The sequence below is a fragment of the Triticum aestivum genome, chromosome 2A (assembly GCF_018294505.1).
Source record: "Triticum aestivum cultivar Chinese Spring chromosome 2A, IWGSC CS RefSeq v2.1, whole genome shotgun sequence".
In the NCBI taxonomy this organism is placed as follows: domain Eukaryota; kingdom Viridiplantae; phylum Streptophyta; class Magnoliopsida; order Poales; family Poaceae; genus Triticum; species Triticum aestivum.
This window is the reverse complement of record NC_057797.1, coordinates 716,744,553-716,759,249: the sequence shown is the minus strand read 5'-3', so window position 1 is coordinate 716,759,249 and position 14,697 is coordinate 716,744,553. Positions and strand designations below refer to the sequence as shown.

General features: G+C 44.2%; 1 pseudogene; it reads right to left on the bottom strand.

Moving 5' to 3' along the window:
• Positions 1-276: 276 nt before the first annotated feature.
• Positions 277-1,740, bottom strand: LOC123186141 (amino acid permease 6-like; annotated as a pseudogene).
• Between the last annotated feature and the right edge of the window lie 12,957 nt (positions 1,741-14,697).

Sequence of the window (14,697 nt, the reverse complement as noted above, 5' to 3'; positions counted from 1 at the left end):
CGCCGCCATGGCCACACCACGCGAGCGCTCCTGAAAACCCTCACCGATCTACCATGGGAACAGCGCCGTCGCCGTTCGAGCAGTCACCGGAGATCCAATCTCACCCCCGTGTGGAAAAACCTAACCCTAGCGGCGGCCTAGCAATCGCCTCGCGATCGCCTTCCCCGTCGCCCTTAGGTATTCCTGACGTGGTGGACCCTCGCTAGAGCCACATGTTGGCCGTGCTACCCCAGTAGCGCCACGCGCGTTGGCTTGCACAATCTAAAAAAAAACTAAGCTCTTCGATCTGTTCACAACTTGGTCTTGAACGGCACATAGTTTTTGAGCGATTGGGTGATCCCCTGCACGGACGCCACAGTCACGCCCACCGTCACCGCGAAACACACGAAGCTCGGGCTCTGCAGCGCCACCCACTTCCACGAGGACCTCTTCACTTTGCTCTGCCGGATGTACATCTCCACGGGCAAGTACACAGTGAGCGGCCAGAACCCGAGCGCGCCGAGGAGGCCAAGGATGTCGTTGAAGAAGGGCAGCAAGATGGCAAGTACTGTGCTCACGACGACGAACGCCGTCCTCCACGCCAGCCTGAACATGTTGATGCTGAACTTGCCGGCACCGAAGGGATGGTACCGGCGGACGACGAAGTCCGATTCCGGCCACCGTGCCGCGGCCCAGCTCTCCACGGCCGCGTAGATGGGCTGGCAGTAGACCTGGTAGGCGCCGACGAGGTGCACGACGATGCAGACGTTGGCGAAGTTAAGCCAGAAGGGCTCGTAGAAGCCGAAGCCGGTGAGCATGTTCCCGGGCGCCGCGTTGCCGAAGGCGGCGTAGCCCAGGCAGCCGCAGAGCATGTAGAAGGCCGTGGTGGTGGAGACCCCCATGAGGTTCGCCTTCCTCATCGTCTTGTTCTCGGCCGGAGGCGCCTTCACCGTGTCCTGGATTTCTATGAGGACCATGGAGTACGAGTAGGCGAATGCGATGTTGCCGAGCGCTTGCAGTGTCAGCCATATCTTCTGCGCCGAACTTGCAACGTCTACCCCAATGGCAGTGCCACCCATGGTCGTCTAGCCGGTAGGGCCTGATATGGTCTGCGCCAAGGAGAGGCCAACGCCGATGGTGGAGTAGGAGAAGGACATGACCGCGGCGAGGATCGACAGCCACGCCATCTGGTGGAGGTTGGGGAGCTGGGAGAAGACGACCTGGGAGACCCCGAACACGACCATGTACATGGTGGTGTACACGCCGCAGTCGGCGGAGTGGCCGCCGTTGTGGAAGCAGTTGGCCTTGTACAGAGCCGCGGCGCTGGTCGACGCCGTGATGGTGTACCCGATCGCGGTTCCGACGAGGTTGACGTACTGGCAGAGGCCGCAGAACCACACTTGGCCGCTGCCTAGGTAGGACTCGACGGCCTCCATGTAGGTGTAGTTCCTCTTCCCGGCGACGGCGTCCCCGCTGCGGTAGCAGTCGGTGAGGAGCACGGAGGTGTAGTACGCGACGCCGGCGAAGACGACGAGCGTGGCCGGCCCGGCGACCCAGCCGAGCTGCGCCATGGACCAGGGCAGGGACAGCACGCCGGAGCCGATCACCGCCGTTATGATGTGCGCGCTCGCCGTCCATACCGTTCCCGTTCTCTTGGGCTTGCCGTCGTCGTCGACGGAACCGTCGCCGATGATCCGCAGACGGTGCTCCGCCGGCAGTCCCCCGATCTCGACATCGACGTCTGCTAGGGCCATCTCGCGCGCTTCAACCGGTCTGGGGGAGCAGCGATGCGCGCACCGGGCAGCATCTTATAACAGCAGGATGATTACTCCGTGTTCCGTCTTCGGTCGATCAAATTGCCTAAACCGACTCGGATCGGATTTGATTTGTTCCCGGGCCTCAGCTTCTTAACTCTGAAGCACGCAACTGCCCTCGACGGCGGTGGTCGGCTGCACGCAGTTACATGTCCATGTGACACATACGTAACCTGTCCTTTTTCCCATTATGTATGCCATTTTATTTCTTCGTTACATGAAAGATTTTCTTTGCCAGTTCAATAAAAAAGATTTTCTTTGCAATAAAAAAATTGGAAGACTGATGAGAAAAACAAAGAGGGAGCAAGTTGTTACGAGCACAAAGCCTAATCCTATTTGTAGTATTCTAGGCGCCGGTCGACCCGCCCAAATTTCGGCCGGTCGCCGCGCGTCCGTATGATTGGCGTCCCTGCACCGTTGAATCCTCCATCGTCTCCTTCCTTGAGTACCATCAGGGCCGGCCGCCCCGGGCCCCCAAAGTCCAGGGGGCCCCACCAGGGGTATTTACCGAGGCTATTGGTGAGCAACAAGTCAAAGGCTGGGCTTCAGGTTGAGAAACAAGCAGCAGCACACACACACCGCACGCATAGGCCATAGGGCCACGCGCAGCAATTCCTTGATTGGGGGGGGGGGGGGGGGGGGGGGGGGGGGGGGGGAGCAATGGATCCAATCTGACGACCCCTTCCTATTCCATATTTCCATCACGCAGCGATTCCCAGCCCTCAGGCCGCCGCCGGCGGACAACCGCCTCTTCCTAATTTCCTCCTAATCCAGTTCGCCGCCCGCCGACGCTGTACGGCCGCGTCCTGCTAATTTCCTTCATAATCCAGTTCGCCGCCGACGACGCTGTACTGCCGCGTCCGTTTCAATTCCTGGGGCCTCCATCGTCTGATCGACACGACACGCTTTGCTTGTTCTCCGTCTGACCATCTCCAAAGTCTAGACTCTCTAGGCACGAGGTATATCATATTGCTGTTCATTGGATGCCGTTCAACAATTGACGCATCTTTGTCCAGCATTGTGTGTTATCATGTTGTCTAGAAAGTATGCAACGGATAGCGATAAAAGGCCAAGGAAAAAAAATGTTGATAACTGGTACAATCACACAGCGAAGATATTCAGAAAATTTTCTGTAGTGATAGTGTGATACCGGTGCTTCCACTGCTTTGATAAACTCAGATGATGAGTTGGCGATAGTAGCCAGATAGGAAGAACAACCAACTTATTGGAATTTGGAACCTGATCAGCAAGAAGAAAATGTTGACACCAACATCGACGATAACAATGTAAGTGGCTCCAACAATGTAGGAAATTCATCGGAGGCACACCCACAGTCAGCTAGTGTTGAGGAACAGCCTGTTTATAATGCTGACATTTTCATGATAAGTTTTTCAAAGTGGAAATTATTGAAGAAGTATCTAAGGTCCACAATGACTCAAGAAAGTTTAGATGATTTGGCAATTTCATGCCACGAGAAGAAATTACTAGATGAGATTCACATCAACCACATCATAAGTGACTTGCATCGAGAAATGTTAGAAGAAACTATTAAGGCAGTATGTATGAATTATTTTATATGCATACTGGTTTTGAATGCATTTGAGTGATATTCATAATATTTTATACATATGTATAGTCATTGTCATTGTTAAGGGCCCCAAATTTTAGTCTCGCCCCGGGCCCCCAAAACCTCAGGACCGGCCCTGAGTACCATGCGTCCTCACTTGCTCAAAAATTGAGTCGTCGCAGGCGGCCGCGTCAGGAAGAGAGCGACGGTGAGCAGCGCTGAACCCGTCATAGATGTGTGCCCACCAACCCTCAAATCATCGCCGGCTCTCCAACACTCGACGTGTTGTCGCCACCCTCACAGAGCTGGTGCATCGCTGTTGGGGAACATAGTAGTTTCAAAAAAAATCCTACGCACACGCAAGATCATGGTGATGCATAGCAACGAGAAGGGAGAGTATCGTCCACGTACCCTCGTAGACCGTAAGCGGAAGCGTTATGAGAACGCGGTTGATGTAGTCGAACGTGTTCACGATCCGACCAATTCAAGTACCGAACGCACGGCACCTCCGAGTTCAGCACACGTTCAGCTCGATGACGTCGCACGAACTCCGATCCAGCAGAGCTTCACGGGAGAGTTCCATCAGCACGACGGCGTGATGATGGTGATGACGTTGTTACTGACGTAGGGCTTCGCCTAAGCACTGCTACGATATGATCGAGGTGGATTATTGTGGAGGGGGGCACCGCACAAGGCTTGGAACAATCAACTTGTGTGTTCTAGGATGCCCCCTGCCCCCGTATATAAAGGAGCAAGGGGGACTCCCCTTGCCTACTCCTACTAGGAGGAGGAAAGGAAGGAGGAGAGGGAGAATGAAGGAGAGGGAGGAAAGGAGGAAAGGGGGGCCCGCCCCCTAGTCCAATTCGGTTTGGGCTAGGGGGGCCGCGCGCCCTGCCTCCTCTCCTCCACCACTTGAGCCATGAGGCCCAATACTTCTTCCCCGTATTCCCGTAACTCCCCGGTACTCCGAAAAATACCCGAATCATTCCGAACATTTCCGATGTCCGAATATAGTCGTCCAATATATCGATCTTTACGTCTCTACCATTTCGAGACTCCTCGTCATGTCCCCGATCTCATCCGGGACTCCGAACTACCTTCGGTACATCAAATCACATAAACTCATAATACCGATCGTCACCAAACGTTAAGCGTGTGGACCCTACGGGTTCGAGAACTATGTAGACATGACCGAGACACGTCTCCGGTCAATAACCAATAGCGGAACCTTTCATATTGGCTCCTACATATTCTATGAAGATCTTTATCGGTCAAACCGCATAACAACATACATTGTTCCTTTTGTCATCGGTATGTTACTTGCCCGAGATTCGATCGTCGGTATCTCAATAGCTAGTTCAATCTCGTTACTGGCAAGTCCCTTTACTCGTTTCCGTAATGCATCATCCCGCAACTAACTCATTAGTAGCATTGCTTGCAAGCCTTATAGTGATGTGCATTGCCGAGAGGGCCCAGAGATACCTCTCCGACAATCGAAGTGACAAATACTAATCTCGATCTATGCCAACTCAACAAGTACCATCGGAGACACCTGTAGAGCACCTTTATAATCACCCAGTTACGTTGTGACGTCTGGTAGCACACAAAGTGTTCCTCCGGTAATCGAGAGTTGCATAATCTCATAGTCATAGGAACATGTATAAGTCATGAAGAAAGCAATAGAAGTAAACTAAAACGATCAAGTGCTAAGCTAACGGAATGGGTCAATTCAATCACATCATTCTCCTAATGATGTGGCCCCGTTTATCAAATGATAACCCATGTCTATTATTAGGAAACATAACCATCTTTGATCAACGAGCTAGTCAAGTAGAGGCATACTAGTGACACTCTGTTTGTCTATGTATTCACACATGTATTATGTTTCCGGTTAATACAATTCTAGCATGAATAATAAACATTTATCATGAAACAAGGAAATAAATAATAATTTTATTATTGCCTCTAGGGCATATTTCCTTCAGTCTCCCACTTGCACTAGAGTCAATAATCTAGATTATACAGTAATGATTCTAACACCCATGGAGCCTTGGTGCTGATCATGTTTTGCTCGTCAGAGAGGCTTAGTCAACGGGTCTGCAACATTCAAATCTGTATGTATCTTGAAAATCTCTATGTCTCCCACCTGGACTTGATCACGGATGGAATTGAAGCGTTTCTTGATGTGTTTGGTTCTTTTGTGAAATCTGGATTCGTTTGCCAAGGCAATGATAACCCATAAGTATAGGGGATCGCAACAGTTTTCGAGGGTAGAGTATTCAACCCAAATTTATTGATTCGACACAAGGGGAGCCAAAGAATATTCTCAAGTATTAGCAGCTGAGTTGTCAATTCAACCACACCTGGAAACTTAATATCTGCAGCAAAGTGTTTAGTAGCAAGGTAATATGATAGTAGTGATAACGGTAACAAAAGGTAACGATAGTAAAAGTAATGTTTTTGGTATTTTGTAGTGATGATAGCAATAGCAACGGAAAAGTAAATAAGCGAATAACAATATATGGAAAGCTCGTAGGCAATGGATCAGTGATGGAGAATTATGCCGGATGCGGTTCATCATGTAACAGTCATAACCTAGGGTGACACAGAACTAGCTCAAGTTCATTGATATAATGTAGGCATGTATTCCGAACATAGTCATACGTTCTTATGGAAAAGAACTTGCATGACATCTTTTGTCCTACCCTCCCGTGGCAGCGAGGTCCTTACGGAAACTAAGGGATATTAAGGCCTCCTTTTAATAGAGAACCGGAACAAAGCATTAACACATAGTGAATACATGAACTCCTCAAACTACGGTCATCATCGGTAAGTATCCCGATTATTGTCACTTCGGGGTTAACGGATCATAACACCTAATAGGTGACTATAGACTTGCATGATAGGATCAAGAACACTCATATATTGATGAAAACATAATAGGTTCAGATCTGAAATCATGTCACTCGGGCCCTAGTGACAAGCATTAAGCATAGCAAAGTCATAGCAACATCAATCTCAGAACATAGTGGACACTAGGGATCAAACCCTGACAAAACTAACTCGATTACATGATAGATCTCATCCAACCCATCACCGTCCAGCAAGCCTACGATGAAATTACTCACGCACGGCAGTGAGCATCATGAAATTGGTGATGGAGGATGGTTGATGATGATGATGGCGACGGATTCCCCTCTCCGGAGCCCCGAACGGACTCCAGATCAGCCCTCCCGAGAGGTTTTAGGGCTTGGCGGCGGTCCGTATCGTAAAACGCGTTGATTTTTTCTCCCTGATTTTTTTTCTCCCCGAAACTCAATATATGGAGGTGGAGTTGGAGTCGGAGAGGCAACAGGGGGGCCCATGAGGTAGGGGGGCGCGCCCTAGGGGGGCAGGCGCGCCCCCCACCCTCGTGGAGAGATGGTGGGCCCCTGGCCTTCATCTTTGGCAGGTATTTTTCTTATTTTCTGAAAAGTGGCTCCGTGAAGTTTCAGGTCATTCCGAGAACGTTTGCTCCTACACATAAATAACACCATGGTAATTCTGCTGAAAACAGCGTCAGTCCGGGTTAGTTCCATTCAAATCATGCAAGTTAGAGTCCAAAACAAGGGCAAAAGTGTTTGGAAAAGTAGATACGTTGGAGACGTATCAACTCCCCCAAGCTTAAACCTTTGCTTGTCCTCAAGAAATTCAGTTGACAAACTGAAAATGATAAAGAAAAACTTTTACAAACTCTGTTTGCTCTCGTTGTTGTAAATATGTAAAGCCAGCATTCAAGTTTTCAGCAAAGATTATAACTAACCACATTTGCAATAACGCATAGGTCTCAAGTTTACTCATATCAATAGCATAATCAACTAGCGAGCCATAATAATAAATCTCGGATGACAACACTTCCTCAAAACAATCATAATATGATATAATAAGATGGTACTCACTAGGCCTTTCTGAGACCGCAAAACATAAATGCAGAACACCTTTAAAGACCAAGGACTGACTAGACATTGTAATTCATGGTAAAAGAGATCCAGTCAAGTCATACTCAATGTAAACTAACAGTAATGAATGCAAATGACAGCAGTGCTCTCCAACTGGTGCTTTTTAATAAGAGAATGATGACTCAGCATAAAAGTAAATAGATAGGCCCTTCGTAGAGGGAAGCAAGGATTTGTAGAGGTGCCAGAGCTCGGTTTTGAAACAGAGGTGAATAATATTTTGAGCGGTATACTTCCATTGTCAACATAACAACCAAGAGATGGTGATATCTTCCATGCTACACACATTATAGGCGGTTCCCAAACAGAATGGTGAAGTTTATACTCCCCCTTCCACCAACAAGCATCAATCCATGGCTTGCTCGAAACAACGAGTGCCTCCAACTAACAAGAGTCCCAGGGGGAGTTTTGTTTGCAATTATTTTGATTTAGTTTGCATAAAGCATGGGACTGGGCATCCCGGTGACCAGCCATTTATCTCGTGAGTGAGGAGCGGAGTCCACTCCTCTTGAGAATAACCCGCCTAACATGGAAGATACGGACAGCCCTAGTTGATACATGAGCTATTCAAGCATACAAAACAGGATATTTATTTGAAGGTTTAGAGTTTGGCACATACAAATTTACTTGGAACGGCAGGTAGATACCGTATATAGGTAGGTATAGTGGACTCATGTGGAATAACTTTGGGGTTTAAGGAGTTTGGATGCACAAGCAGTATTCCCGCTTAGTACAGGTGAAGGCTAGCAAAAGACTGGGAAGCGACCAGCTAGAGAGCGACAACAGACATGAACATGCATTAAAATTAATCAACACCGAATGCAAGCATGAGTAGGATATAATCCACCATGAACATAAATATCGGGAAGGCTATGTTGATTTTGTTTCAACTACATGCGTGAACATGTGCCAAGTCAAGTCACTTAAATCATTCAGAGGAGGATACCACCCTATCATAACACATCATAACCATTTTAATAGCATGTTGCCACGCAAGGTATAATCAAGCATGGCACAAGAAACTATGATCTCTAATTGTCATTGCAAACATGTTTATTCATAATAGGCTGAATCAGGAATGATGAACTAATCATATTTACAAAAACAAAAGAGGTCGAGTTCATACCAGCTTTTCTCATCTCAGTCAGTCCATCATATAGCATCATAATTGCCTTTCACTTGCACGTTCGAATGATGTGAATAATTATAATAGTGCACGTGCATTGGACTAAGCTGGAATCTGCAGGCATTCAATAAACAGGAGAAGACAAGGCAATATGGGCTCTTTTGTTAGATCAACAATAATGCATATAAGAGCCACTTCAACAATTTAATTATTGTCTTCTCCTATCGACCCCCAAAGAAAAGAAAATAAATAAAGCTATTTACACGGGAAAGCTCCCAACAAGCAAAAGAAGAACAGGAAATCTTTTTGGATTTTCTTTTTAATTACTACTACAAGCATGGAAATTAAACTAACTAAAAGTTACAACTAATTTTTTTGGTTTTTCTTAAGGTTTATTAAACACACAAGAAGAAAGCATAAAAAAGGAAAATAAACTAGCATGGATGATAAATGAAAAAGTATGAGCACCGACATCTAGCAATGAGTGTGTGAACATAAATGTAATGTCGGTGGGAAATACGTACTCCCCCAAGCTTAGGCTTTTGGCCTAAGTTGGTCTATGGCCACGGCTGGCCTGGGGGATATCCATAATAATAGTTGCTGGGGTCATACTGCGATGCAGCAGCTATCGCCTGCTGAGCCGCAGCGTGGCGACGAGCGGCCCCCTCTCTCCTCTCGTACTCATCTGCCTCCTCTCTGGTAATAGTATATCCTCCTCTTGCCTGATAATCAAAGAAGGTAGGAGCAGGGAGAGTAATATGGACAGCGCGGCTTCTGTCAAAGATTAGTCGATACTGGAGAGGTGATTCATTCCTCTCGACAAACTGGTGGTGAACCATAGCATTAAAATCTAGATAAGCAGGAGGTAATTCAATATCATCTTAGCGTATGGCTATACCAAGAAAATTAGCTATGCGAGTTGCATAAATTTCACCAAAGAAATCTCCATTAAGTCTATTAAGATGCAACCTATGTGCAACAATGGCTCCCAAATTATATGATTTGTCTCCTAACATAGCACTCCTAAGAATACTAAGATCGGGAACACACATGTGACATGCCTCATCTTTACCATTAATGCATCTATCGATGAAGAGAGCAAAATAATGTATAGCAGGAAAGTGAATGCTCCCTATGGTAGCTTGTGTAATATCTCTAAATTCCCCCACAGTTATTCTAGCAAGAAAATCTCTAAATTCAGATTTGCGAGGATCCCTTATACTGCCCCATTGTGGAAGTTTGCAAGAAGTGGTAAAATCCTCTAAGTCCATAGTGTAAGATTTATCATAAAGATCAAATAGGACAGTTGGAGAATTACGTGAAGTTGAAAATTCAAACCTCCTCACAAAGGTACTGGTGAGATAGTGATACTGGCTGCACTTCTCTTCCTCGAAGCTCACAAGATCAGCGTTAGCAAATATGCGTTAAATTCTTCCTTAATTCCTGCTCGATCCATGAAGTTCTCAGAAGGCCATTCACAAGGATGCACTGGAGCGTCTCTTGGTGGCTCTTCATCAGCATCACGCATTGCAAGCCTGGGTCCTTGCTTCCTTGAGGAACCACCTTGGAACATTTTCCTAAGCATTTTTCTTCCTGTGAAAAATTCTGAAATTTTTAGTAACTTCAAAATAAAAGTAAACCAAACTCAATAATATTGATAACAACTACTCATACAAGTGCCTAGGGCCTATATCATGCATCAAAACTACTTTTGACCATATAAATTTGACATGCAAGCTCAAGAACAGGGTCACCTAAACAGCAAAAATTTGCAATGAATAAAACACTAGAAAAAAAACTAATTGGACCAATGGAGGAGTCACATACCAAGGAACAATCTCCCCAAGCAGTTTTGTGAGAGGTGCTTTGAGAAAGGAGATCGGAAATGGCTGCAAGATGAACTAGAACTCGTGCTTGAGCTGGTTATTCGTGTTTGTGGGAGGAAGATGAAGCGTGTGGGTGCAGGAATAAGTGGAGGAGGGCCATCGTGGGCCCACGAGGCAGGGGCGTGCCCTCCACCCTCGTGGGCAGGTGGTTGACCCCCTGGTGTGTTCTCAGTTCCATAAATCCTGAAATATTCTAGAAAAAATCATATTTAAATTTTAGGGCATTTGGAGAACTTTTATTTTCGAGGTATTTTTATATTGCACGGATAATCACATAACAGATAGAAAAATATTTATTTTTATTTTATTTCATATAAATAACAGAAAGTAAAAGTGGGGTACAGAAGGTTGTGCCTTCTAGTTTCATCCATCTCATGCTCATCAAAAGGAATCCACTAACAAGGTTGATCAAGTCTTGTTAACGAACTCATTCAGAATAACATGGAACCGGAGAAATATCGAATAACACTATGTTACCTCAACGGGGATATGCACGTCTCCAATAATAAGAATATCATATTTCTTCTTGACAGTAGGAAGAGGGAATTCAAAACCTCCAAATATGAACTTGAGGTTGTTTCCTCGAAAAGTGTACCGTATGCTCATTACTATTAACATGAAAAGTGACATTGCCTTTAGTGCAATCAATAACAGCCCCTGTAGTATTCAAAAAGGGTCTTCCAAAAATAATAGACATACTATCGTCCTCGGGAATATCAAGAATAACAAAGTCCGTTAAAATAGTAACGTCTGCAACTACAATAGGCACATCCTCACAAATACCGACAGGTATAGCAGTTGATTTATCAGCCATTTGCAAAGATATTTCAGTAGGTGTCAACTTATTCAAATCAAGTCTACGATATAAAGAGAGAGGCATAACACTAACACCGGCTTCAAGATCACATAAAGCAGTTTTAACATAGTTTCTTTTAATAGAGCATGGTATAGTGGGTACTCCTGGATCTCCGAGTTTCTTTGGTATTCCACCCTTAAAAGTATAATTAGCAAGCATGGTGGAAATTTCATCTTCCGGTATCTTTCTTTTATTTGTAATAATATCTTTCATGTACTTAGCATAAGGGTTGGTTTTGAGCATATCAGTTAATCGCATATGCAAAATGTTAGGTCTAATCATTTCAGCAAAGCGCTCAAAATCCTCATCATCCTTTTTCTTGGATGGTTTGGGAGGAAAAGGCATGGGTTTCTGAACCCAAGGCTCTCTTTCTTTACCATGTTTTCTAGCAACAAAGTCTTTTTTATCATAACGTTGATTCTTTGATTGTGGGTTATCAAGATCAACAGCAGGTTCAATTTTACATCATTGTCATTACTAGGTTGAGCATCATCATGAACATTATCGTTAACATTATTACTAGTTTCAGGTTCATTACCAGATTGTGTTTCAGCATCAGAAATAGAAATATCATTTGGATTCTCAGGTGTTTCAACAATAGGATCACTAGAAGCATGCAAAGTCTTATCATTTTTCTTTTTCTTCTTTTTAGAAGAACTAGGTACATCTATGTTTTTTCTCTGAGAATCTTGCTCAATTCTCTTAGGGTGGCCTTCAGGATACAAAGGTTCCTGAGTCATTCTACCAGTTCTAGTAGCCACTCTAACAACATAATCATTATCTTTACTATTCAATTCATTCAGCAAATCATTTTGAGCTTTAAGTACTTGTTCTACTTGAGTGGTAACCATAGAAGCATGTTTACTAATAAGTTTAAGTTCACCTTTAACATTGGCCATATAATCACCCAAGTGTTCAAGCATATTTGAATTGTATTTCAATTGTCTACCAGAATAAGCATTAAAATCTTCTTGCTTAGCCATAAATTTATCAAACTCATCTAAGCATGGGCTAGCAAACTTAGTAAATGGGATTACAGCTTTATCATATCTATAGAGAGAATTTACCTTCACTACCTCTGTCGGGTTATCAAGACCATGTGTTTCTTCAATAGGTAAAGGATTAAGATTATATGTTTCTTCAACAGGCGGTAAATTAAGACCATGTATTTCTTCAATAGGAGGTAAATTCTTAACATCTTCAGCTTTAATACCTTTTTCTTTCATAGATTTCTTTGCCTCTTGCATATCTTCAGGACTGAGAAATAGAATACCCCTCTTCTTCGGAGTTGGTTTAGGAATAGGCTCAGGAATTGGCTCCGGAGGTGTCCAATTATTTTCATTTGTCAACATATTATTCAATAGAATTTCAGCTTCATCCGGTGTTCTTTCCCTGAAAACAGAACCAGCACAACTATCCAGGTAATCTCTGGAGGCATCAGTTAGTCCATTATAAAAGATATCAAGTATTTCATTTTTCTTAATAGGATGATCACGCAAAGCATTAAGTAATTGGAGAAGCCTCGCCCAAGCTTGTGGGAGACTCTCTTCTTCAATTTGCACAAAATTATATATATCCCTTAAAGCAGCTTGTTTATTATGAGCAGGGAAATATTTAGCAGAGAAGTAATAAATCATATCCTGGGGACTACGCACACAACCAGGATCAAGAGAATTAAACCATATCTTGGCATCACCCTTTAATGAGAACGGAAATATTTTAAGGATGTAAAAGTAACGAGTTCTCTCATCTTTAGTAAACAGGGTAGCTATATCATTTAATTTAGTAAGATGTGCCACAACAGTTTCAGATTCATAACCATGAAAAGGATCAGATTCAACCAAAGTAATTATATCAGGATCAATAGAGAATTCACAATCCTTATCAGTAACAAAGATAGGTGAAGTAGCAAAAGCAGGGTCAGGTTTCATTCTAGCATTTATAGATTGCTTACTCCATTTAGCTAATAATCTTTTGAGTTCATTTCTATTTTGGTAAGCTAAAATAGCTAAAGAAGCTTCTTGATCAAAGACATAAACCTTAGGAATAACAAGTGATTCTTCATCATCACTTTCATCAGTATCATCACATTCAATATTTTCAATCTCTCTAGCCCTAGCAAGTTGTTCATCAAGAAAATCACTAAGTGGCACAGTAGTATCAGGCATAGAGGTAGTTTCATCATAAGTATCATGCATAGCAGAAGTGGCATCATCAATAACATGCGACATATCAGAACGAATAGCAGAAGCAGGTGTAGGTGTCGCAAACTTACTCATAACAGATGGTGAATCAAGTGCAGAGCTAGATGGCAGTTCCTTACCTCCCCTCGTAGTTGAGGGATAGATCTTGGTTTTTGGATCTCTCAAGTTCTTCATAATGATAAGCAGATATATATCCCAAGTGACTCAAAGAATAGAGCTATGCTCCCCGGCAACGGCGCTAGAAAATAGTCTTGATAACCCACAAGTATAGGGGATCGCAACAGTTTTCGAGGGTAGAGTATTCAACCCAAATTTATTGATTCGCACAAGGGGAGCCAAAGAATATTCTCAAGTATTAGCAGCTGAGTTGTCAATTCAACCACACCTGGAAACTTAATATCCGCAGCAAAGTGTTTAGTAGCAAGGTAATATGATAGTAGTGATAACGGTAACAAAAGGTAACAGTAGTAAAAGTAACGTTTTTGGTATTTTGTAGTGATGATAGCAATAGCAACGGAAAAGTAAATAAGCGAAGAACAATATGTGGAAAGCTCGTAGGCAATGGATCAGATTATGCTGGATGCGGTTCATCATGTAACCGTCATAACCTAGGGTGACATAGAACTAGCTCAAGTTCATTGATATAATGTAGGCATGTATTCCGAACATAGTCATACGTGCTTATAGAAAAGAACTTGCATGGCATCTTTTGTCCTACCCTCCTGTGGCAATGGGGTCCTTACGGAAACTAAGGGATATTAAGGCCTCCTTTTAATAGAGAACTGGAACAAAGCATTAACACATAGTGAATACATGAACTCCTCAAACTATGGTCATCATCGGTAAGTATCCCAATTATTGTCACTTCGGGGTTAACGGATCATAACACATAATAGGTGACTATAGACTTCCAAGATAGGATCAAGAACACTCATATATTGATGAAAACATAATAGGTTCGGATCTGAAATCATGGCACTCGGGCCCTAGTGACAAGCATTAAGCATAGCAAAGTCATAGCAACATCAATCTCAGAAATAGTGGACACTAGGGATCAAACCCTAACAAAACTAATTCGATTACATGATAGATCCCATCCAACCCATCACCGTCCAGCAAGCCTACGATGGAATTACTCATGCACGGCGGTGAGCATCATGAAATTGGTGATGGAGGATAGTTGTTGATGACGATGGCGATGGATTCCCCTCTCTAGAGCCCCGAACGTACTCCAGATCAGCCCTCCCAAGAGGTTTTAGGGCTTGGCGGC